At 49.1% G+C, this 9,937-nt stretch overlaps 1 protein-coding gene across 3 annotated transcripts in view; it reads right to left on the bottom strand.

Moving 5' to 3' along the window:
- Positions 1-433: 433 nt before the first annotated feature.
- Positions 434-9,937, bottom strand: part of LOC144807652 (uncharacterized) — a 166,742-nt gene continuing 157,238 nt past the window's right edge. For 2 of the 3 annotated variants that reach the window (XR_013606374.1, XR_013606372.1), the window contains exon 3: positions 434-1,026. The gene's annotated coding sequence lies outside the window, so the exon portion shown is untranslated. Of the gene's footprint in view, positions 1,027-9,207; positions 9,330-9,937 lie in introns of those variants that run through there. The other variant, XR_013606373.1, reaches the window with a different exon arrangement.

The following is a 9,937-nucleotide window of genomic DNA, read 5'->3' as shown; positions in this document are numbered from 1 at the left end:
GCCCCTCTCCACCCTGAGGTCACACACAGCTTTACCTCTGCACTGCCCCTCCTGCTCCCCAGATCACCCTCTGCCCCTCTCCACCCTGAGGTCACACACAGCTTTACCTCTGCACCGCCCCTCCTGCTCCCCAGATCACCGTCTGCCCCTCTGCACCCTGAGGTCACACACAGCTTTACCTCTGCACCGCCCTCTCCTGCTCCCCAGATCACCCTCTGCCCCTCTCCACCCTGAGGTCACACACAGCTTTACCTCTGCACCGTCCACTCCTGCTCCCCACATCACCCTCTGTCCCTCTACACCCTGAGGTCACACACAGCTTTACCTCTGACCTCCCCTCCTCCCCCCCCCAGGGGCCCCATAGAGTCCCTCACCTCTCCACCCCCCCAAGGGGGCCATAGAACCCTTCCCCTCTGCCCCCCCCGGTGTCCAGTGACCCCCCTCAGCCTGGGTCTGGTTCACCTCTCTCTGGTGCTCTGAAATCCCATGAACACAGACAGTGATGGCGCTGCACTCACCCCTGCACAGGGCTCTTGGTCTTCACGGTCTGCAGCAGTGGCCTGGGGTCAAGGATCACCATGCGGATGCGCATGCGCAGTTTCTGAGTCCACTCACACAGTCCCAGCTCCAGTGAGTCCACACTCACCCCCTGTGCCCAGAGTGGCTCTCAGTGTCCCCCTGTCTGCGGGGTCCCCCTCTCCTGGCCCCGGGGGGGGGGGGCACACATGGGGCCTGTCTTTGGTGCAGTTCAAGGCAGCCCTGGAGCCCCCTGGAGTGACTTCAAAAGGGAGGCGGGGCTTCTGTCTTAATGTTTAATTGATTGACAATGATTAACCTGCCGGGAGCTGTTTACAAACCAGGATTCAATCATGACCTTTCCGTTGAGATCGATAAAAACAGATCACTCGAGCCCTGCTGAGGTCAGCAAGGCTGGGCAGAGCTGAACCAATGTTACCGCCGTCAACTCATGCATCGTGTGGAGAGTGAATTCAAATGACGTCTCATTGTCTCTGCCTCTCTCCAGCCCTGAAACAACACAAGGTATATTATTAAAACTAGCGTTGCTTAGACTCAGTGTGAGAACTTCCAAAGAGGCAAATAAAATATATATATTAACTGCAATAACAAACTGCTACTTCCCTGCGATACCACGGGCGAACAAAGACCCACACTTCTGGTCACTCCTTGATCCCTCCTTCCCTGCGATGCCACGGGCGAACAAAGACCCACACTTCTGGTCACACCTTGATCCCTCCGTCCTTGCGATACCATGGGCGAACAAAGACCCACACTTCTGGTTACACCATGATCCCTCCTTCCTTGCGATACCACGGGCGAACAAAGACCCACACTTCTGGTCACACCTTGATCCCTCCGTCCTTGCGATACCATGGGCGAACAAAGACCCACACTTCTGGTCACACCATGATCCCTCCTTCCCTGCGATACCACGGGCGAACAAAGACCCACACTTCTGGTTACACCATGATCCCACCATGATCCCTCCTTCCTTGCGATCCCACGGGCGAACAAAGACCCACACTTCTGGTCACACCTTGATCCCTCCTTCCTTGCGATACCACGGGCGAACAAAGACCCACACTTCTGGTCACACCTTGATCCCTCCTTCCTTGCGATACCACGGGCGAACAAAGACCCACACTTCTGGTCACACCTTGATCCCTCCGTCCTTGCGATACCATGGGCGAACAAAGACCCACACTTCTGGTCACACCTTGATCCCTCCGTCCTTGCGATACCACGGGCGAACAAAGACCCACACTTCTGGTCACACCTTGATCCCTCCTTCCTTGCGATACCACGGGCGAACAAAGACCCACACTTCTGGTCACACCTTGAGCCCTCCGTCCTTGCGATACCATGGTCGAACAAAGACCCACACTTCTGGTCACACCATGATCCCTCCTTCCTTGCGATACCACGGGCGAACAAAGACCCACACTTCTGGTCACACCTTGACACCTCCGTCCTTGCGATACCATGGGCGAACAAAGACCCACACTTCTGGTCACACCTTGATCCCTCCTTCCCTGCGATACCACGGGCGAACATAGACCCACACTTCTGGTCACACCTTGATCCCTCCGTCCTTGCGATACCATGGGCGAACAAAGACCCACACTTCTGGTCACACCATGATCCCTCCTTCCCTGCGATACCACGGGCGAACAAAGACCCACACTTCTGGTCACACCATGATCCCTCCTTCCTTGCGATACCACGGGCGAACAAAGACCCACACTTCTGGTCACACCATGATCCCTCCTTCCTTGCGATACCACGGGCGAACAAAGACCCACACCTCTGGTTACACCATGATCCCTCCTTTCTTGCGATACCACGGGCGAACAAAGACCCACACTTCTGGTCACACCTAGATCCCTCCGTCCTTGTGATACCATGGGCGAACAAAGACCCACACTTCTGGTCACACCTTGATCCCTCCTTCCCTGCGATACCACGGGCGAACAAAGACCCACACTTCTGGTCACACCATGATCCCTCCTTCCTTGCGATACCACGGGCGAACAAAGACCCACACTTCTGGTCACACCATGATCCCTCCTTCCCTGCGATACCACGGGCAAACAAAGACCCACACTTCTGGTCACACCTTGATCCCTCCGTCCTTGCGATACCACGGGCGAACAAAGACCCACACTTCTGGTCACACCTTGATCCCTCCTTCCTTGCGATACCACGGGCGAACAAAGACCCACACTTCTGGTCACACCTTGATCCCTCCTTCCCTGCAATACCACGGGCGAACAAAGACCCACACTTCTGGTCACACCATGATCCCTCCTTCTTTGCGATACCACGGGCGAACAAAGACCCACACTTCTGGTCACACCATGATCCCTCCTTCCTTGCGATACCACGGGCGAACAAAGACCCACACTTCTGGTCACACCATGATCCCTCCTTCCTTGCGATACCACGGGCGAACAAAGACCCACACTTCTGGTCACACCATGATCCCTCCTTCCTTGCGATACCACGGGCGAACAAAGACCCACACTTCTGGGCACACCATGATCCCTCCTTCCTTGCGATACCACGGGCGAACAAAGCCCCACACTTCTGGTCACACCATGATTCCTCCTTCCTTGCGATACCACGGGTGAACAAAGACCCACACTTCTGGTCACACCATGATCCCACCATGATCCCTCCTTCCTTGCGATCCCACGGGCGAACAAAGACCCACACTTCTGGTCACACCTTGATCCCTCCTTCCTTGCGATACCACGGGCGAACAAAGACCCACACTTCTGGTCACACCTTGATCCCTCCTTCCTTGCGATACCACGGGCGAACAAAGACCCACACTTCTGGTCACACCTTGATCCCTCCGTCCTTGCGATACCATGGGCGAACAAAGACCCACACTTCTGGTCACACCTTGATCCCTCCGTCCTTGCGATACCACGGGCGAACAAAGACCCACACTTCTGGTCACACCTTGATCCCTCCTTCCTTGCGATACCACGGGCGAACAAAGACCCACACTTCTGGTCACACCTTGAGCCCTCCGTCCTTGCGATACCATGGTCGAACAAAGACCCACACTTCTGGTCACACCATGATCCCTCCTTCCTTGCGATACCACGGGCGAACAAAGACCCACACTTCTGGTCACACCTTGACACCTCCGTCCTTGCGATACCATGGGCGAACAAAGACCCACACTTCTGGTCACACCTTGATCCCTCCTTCCCTGCGATACCACGGGCGAACATAGACCCACACTTCTGGTCACACCTTGATCCCTCCGTCCTTGCGATACCATGGGCGAACAAAGACCCACACTTCTGGTCACACCATGATCCCTCCTTCCCTGCGATACCACGGGCGAACAAAGACCCACACTTCTGGTCACACCATGATCCCTCCTTCCTTGCGATACCACGGGCGAACAAAGACCCACACTTCTGGTCACACCATGATCCCTCCTTCCTTGCGATACCACGGGCGAACAAAGACCCACACCTCTGGTTACACCATGATCCCTCCTTTCTTGCGATACCACGGGCGAACAAAGACCCACACTTCTGGTCACACCTAGATCCCTCCGTCCTTGTGATACCATGGGCGAACAAAGACCCACACTTCTGGTCACACCTTGATCCCTCCTTCCCTGCGATACCACGGGCGAACAAAGACCCACACTTCTGGTCACACCATGATCCCTCCTTCCTTGCGATACCACGGGCGAACAAAGACCCACACTTCTGGTCACACCATGATCCCTCCTTCCCTGCGATACCACGGGCAAACAAAGACCCACACTTCTGGTCACACCTTGATCCCTCCGTCCTTGCGATACCACGGGCGAACAAAGACCCACACTTCTGGTCACACCTTGATCCCTCCTTCCTTGCGATACCACGGGCGAACAAAGACCCACACTTCTGGTCACACCTTGATCCCTCCTTCCCTGCAATACCACGGGCGAACAAAGACCCACACTTCTGGTCACACCATGATCCCTCCTTCCTTGCGATACCACGGGCGAACAAAGACCCACACTTCTGGGCACACCATGATCCCTCCTTCCTTGCGATACCACGGGCGAACAAAGCCCCACACTTCTGGTCACACCATGATTCCTCCTTCCTTGCGATACCACGGGTGAACAAAGACCCACACTTCTGGTCACACCATGATCCCTCCTTCCTTGCGATACCACGGGCGAACAAAGACCCACACTTCTGGTCACACCATGATCCCTCCTTCCCTGCGATACCACGGGAGAACAAAGACCCACACTTCTGGTCACACCATGATCCCTCCTTCCCTGCGATACCACGGGCGAACAAAGACCCACACTTCTGGTCACACCATGGTGCACCTTCACCAATACCATCACTCAGATGCTTTCTCCAGTTTGGTCGCCAAGACTGTGCGTTACAGGCTCCCATGATGAGCAGGGCTGAGCCTCAGTCTGCGCTACTTGCAATCTTGCCAGGGCTCAGCACCAGCAGTCATTTCTAAGGGCTGGGGCACTTTTGTGGACAGTGTTGTTATCAATGAGGTAATTTCAGGTGTCATTAGGGATGTTATCAATGCAGCCACTGAACATGTCATGAATGATGCAGCATGTGTGGTTAGAAGCAGGGCATGGCAAGGGCACCAGCTGACTTTAGGGTACATGTTATAGTTACTTGAAATAACTACAACTGGTGAATTTCAGAAGTTTTGTTACTTTAAAAGAGTTGCTGAGTAAGCCTTGTAGGAGTAATATTCTGCTGGTAAGATTCATGACTTTCCTAATACATGAATACAGATCCTATTGGAGAAACAGTACAAGTGTTCCCCTAAAACTCATCCATTTGTTTTGTTCCTGTTCAGAATTTGGGTTCCCTCGCCGCATTTTACTGAAACCCGTGTTTATTAAAAGGCACATATACCTTCAAGGAGGTACTAACACTTTGCTCCAACTCAGGCGAAGTAACAGTACAAGCTGGTTTAGGCACATTTATCAAAATATTATGGAATACATTGGAATCCAAGACTCAGCTTAATTAGAAACATTTACTTTATGTTTATTATATGTCACAGTGAAAGGGAGTCAGGGGCTCAGAGATTGGTGGACACGATGGACTCAAGACTGAGCGACAAGAAATGGACATAAGAATTGGTATTTGCTGAATACTGTTGCTTCTAATTCATTTTACTGTTTTATTGTCAGACTTATATATTGATGTTAATAATTACATACAAAATAAAACTACTACTATGTTTTAACTTACATTTTCTCCTAGCTATAAAGTGCCTTTGAACTTTGTTTTTGTCAGGGGATTTCTATGTGTTTTTTAAATGTAAACTAAGATGTCCATCACTGTGCATGGTGTGGGGTTGTTGCCAAGCCCCTTTTCCATAAATTTTGTTGCACATGAGATTCCACGGGGGGCACGCTGGGTCTTGTGGTGGATCCAGCACTGCCCCTTAAATTAAAATATATTTTATTTTATTTTGTTGCACTCAGGGACGGAGTCCAGAGTTCTAAGATGGTTCTTCAGGTTGCCGCCAGCCAATCACAACACATGCTTGACATCGCCGATCCTTTTTGGTGGATCCGAGACTTAACCATGATTTTAAATATACATACATTTTGATCTTTAATTTCTCAAAAACACTTACACCATAATGAAAATTAGGATCTGCTTTCATGATTACATGATGTGTCAGTCTGTTTTCCACCTAGACTGACTGTGATCCTGCTAGCCAGGACCCCAGTTACTGTGCTTTCTCTCTAACTCATGTACATCCACAATTGGCTACTGATATACCCTTGTAAGTCCCTAGTGTATGGTACTAAGGGACCCAGGGCCTAGGTGCAGCAGGGGTCTCCATGGGCTGCAGCATGTATTTTGCCACCCATAGGGGTCCACTTGAACTGTGTTTCCACCGTGATATGCTTATTCAATGCTGTTGTTTCCAGAAATTCCATCAGGTTCTGGCGAGCTATTGTTATTTTTGCTGAGCTGTCTAGCATCGGCAGAGCCCATTCCCCGTTCAGTAGCAGAGTCCTCAGTAGCCTGGCATTTCTTATTTTAAGGCCAGCTACCTTCTTTTTTTTTTTTATTGAGGTTTACTTTTGCATTTAGCTTCTTGTTTGATATTGTGGTCTGAAGTGCGATGTGTGTCTCTTGACTTGGCTCGCTCTTCTGATCTATGTTCTGACTGTCCTTTCCTCTCCTCATTTTTTTGTGAACCCTGAAAGGAACAAGAGGAACATGTATCAGTAACCTGATACATGTCAGGTTAATATCATTGGGTTTTCTAAGATTACATTTTCTATCTTAGGGCTTCTGTTGAGGAGGCCCACACCGTGATGCATTCTGCTTATGATTTTTTGATTGTGTGTTATCCCATTTCTTTTAAGAAAAATTGGGTGCTTATTTAGAGTTATCCTTTTTAGGATTGCTCGTTAATTGTGGTTTTCCAGGTCTAGCTCCGGAATTATCTCTACCCAGCGAAGCATAGGTTTCTACAATAATCTTAGGTAGTTCTCGCTCCTGTTCTGCAGCACTGACTGCCCTCAGGCGTTGGTGTATAGCCACTGTTGCTGCCTCCCCTTTTATGTTACCTAACATAATTGTTGATACGTGGGCAAAATTGCCTATCAATTTCATCCCAAAGTCCAGGGCAGGTTCTGCCCCATACTCATTCAGTATTTGTTTCAATACCTCTAGTATCACTGCTATTGAGGGGTACCATGAATACCGGTATAAACTGCAGCAAAAAGTGTACCCCACAATAACAATCCTCTATTGGGGGAGCTATCCCGTTGGCAAGCAAATTGTTAGTATTCTTTTTTTTCCTGCTGACCTGTGTGGGGAAACACTACCTCAAGCTGTGCTATTTTCTGTACTATCCAGAATGTCATTTGCCCATGCGTACTGGACATCCGTTCCATAATCACGTTCAGAGTTTATTGGCTGAGTTTTTTCAAAGTCCCTTGCGGTTTTCCAGCTTGAGTGACCCTTGAAGGTTGAATTGTAAGTGTTCGCATTACGAACTGTGTAAGGTTTCTGTCTAGTTTTACTATCTCTTTGTAAGGTGTATGTTATTCTGCTGCTGGCAATGTATCAATCTCTGGATGCGGTTGTAAGCAGCTAGGACCGGCGAAGTCACTCTTTCTCTGTTGAGTGGACTGAGTATCACATTCTCTGTGGTGTGGGGGAGGGCGCCTTTAAACCAATTAATATGTTCTTGTTAAGTTAACGGGTCTTCTATGTCCTCGTATGGAGAGCATTTCCTAGGTGTCTTGTCTGGAATGTAAGTATGAAATAAATGTGGGGTGCATCTGCAGGTGGAAATTCATTCAAGAATAGAATGCCTCTGTCCTGAATGCCTCGTGTGCCTCAATCATGAAGGTAAACGTCCCACTTACTTATGAGAGGCTATACTCGACTGGTTTCATAGCAAGTGCATGTCTGCAATTTTCTGAAAGGTTAAGAGCACCTTCCTGCTCAGCTTCCTCTGAACTAGCACCACTCCTACCAGCGTCTCTTTTGATAGACATTATGAGAGGAAGTATTAAGAAAAAAAGAAAAAGTTTGCACACTGTGGGGAACCATAATCCTTGAAGCTTGAACAAACCTACAGCCAATACATAGGATATACCTGCTCGGCTCTGGTGGATTTTCCCTTCCCACTTCAGACGTCTCTGGTTAAATGGGAGTAGGGATCTCTGAGAAAGCACGACTGAACTACTCAGATTTGACCCTTAAATAAGAACCAAACCAACGTTGGTGGCGCCATGTCATGTAGTTCCTAAAGATACATAGGATCTGCGGGTTTGGGCAACATAAACTAATGGATTGGTGCCCAGACTGATTCCAGACATCCCCAAAGGATATGTTAGTCTTTAGACCAGCTAGCTCACAGTGCTACCATAAGCCCCCTAATCTAACCAAGGGGCGAGTAGTTTCTGGCAACAATCGAGCATGACATCCCTTGATCCTTCAGGGATCGTGGAAACAGTGCTGTAGTTTTCGTTCAGTCAATCGTACTTACTTAGTTACAGAGAGATATTCCGAATAAACTATAACGATGATGATGATGGGGAGGTGTGGCGCCGCGGCCAGGGCGGCTGACTACGGAATCTGGGGATCAGGGTTCGATCCCTGGCTCCGGCGGCAGGTTAGCCCAGCACCATGCGACTCTGGGCAATAGCTTGCTTAATCTTAATGCACCAAACTCTAAAACAGGCCCTGCGTCCTTAAGGCTTCTCTTCATGTTGCTTACCCAGCCATTACAAAACCTCTGACATGTCTGGGATCAATAAATCGTCTGGTGCAGGCGCTTGTTAGCAGTGTTTAGGCGAGAGTACCACACATGAAGAAGTCGCTCATGGCAGCCGCTCGCTGCTCATAGCCATGCACAGAAACTGTACCCACTTCTGTTCTGATAGCAGAGTTTATGCACCATGCACACCATCTTAGTTGGGACTGGGACCAACGCCCGGCCATTTGGACCTTATTCCAATCTAAGATCAGGCACAATGGAAGCAAAAGACTTTGTTTAATCATAAATGTGCCTCAAAATCTCAACCTCAATTTCCACTGCTTTCACTTTTATTCGCACTGTCAGTGAGAGTATGAACAGTGCACAGCTAGATTGGGCAACAGGAAACAGAATGAAGTGATGCAACACAAAATCACATCTAGACAGCAGCAGTATTTCTTGACAACATTATTTCTATTCTCCAATTTGCATCAATATAGTAACGTTATTTATTTGTGATGCGTGCTTGCACTGGAAGCAGACATATTTTCAAAGAAAAGTTCTGTTACCTGAAAAGAAAAACATATAAATATACATTTCAGTTAGGGCTAATGAAACAGAAAAAACTGTTTTACATTTTTAGGTAACTTGAACAAAAATATTAGCTAATCGTGCTCCAAACAGCAATGGAGCACTGAACAATTACACTACTTGTATTTCAATACATTGTGACAAATCTGGCTTTTGATACAACTCCTGCACCTTCTTCACAAGTAAGAAAGAGAATAAGTATTAAGATTTTCCCTGGATTATTATTATCAGTATAGAGTGCTCAGTCGCACAATGCTCACTTTAGGGCCGAGCTTTATATTACTGGAGTGTAGACACAGCAAAACAGAGCTGGCAGGAACTTCCCTCCTTACAAAGTTCACCAGGTCCAGGCCTGACTGACTGCTCTAGGCCGGGTTTTTACTTTTCATTCCAGGACTTGTAGTCCTTGTTTAGCTGAATAAAATCAGGGAACTGAGTCCTAGAATCCAAAGAAACAAACAGCCTGGACTAGATCAGCTGCTCAACTCTGAACCAGGGGAGTCTTGGCAGCTGTGAGCAGCTGTGGCAGGGGGAGAAGGGCCTGATATGTTGTGGAGGAGCCGGAGATATAACTGATCTCAGCTTG

The sequence above is a fragment of the Lissotriton helveticus genome, chromosome 1_2 (assembly GCF_964261635.1).
Source record: "Lissotriton helveticus chromosome 1_2, aLisHel1.1, whole genome shotgun sequence".
Taxonomy (NCBI): domain Eukaryota; kingdom Metazoa; phylum Chordata; class Amphibia; order Caudata; family Salamandridae; genus Lissotriton; species Lissotriton helveticus.
Note: the sequence above shows the minus strand (reverse complement) of the source record. Positions and strands in the feature narration are given on the sequence as shown.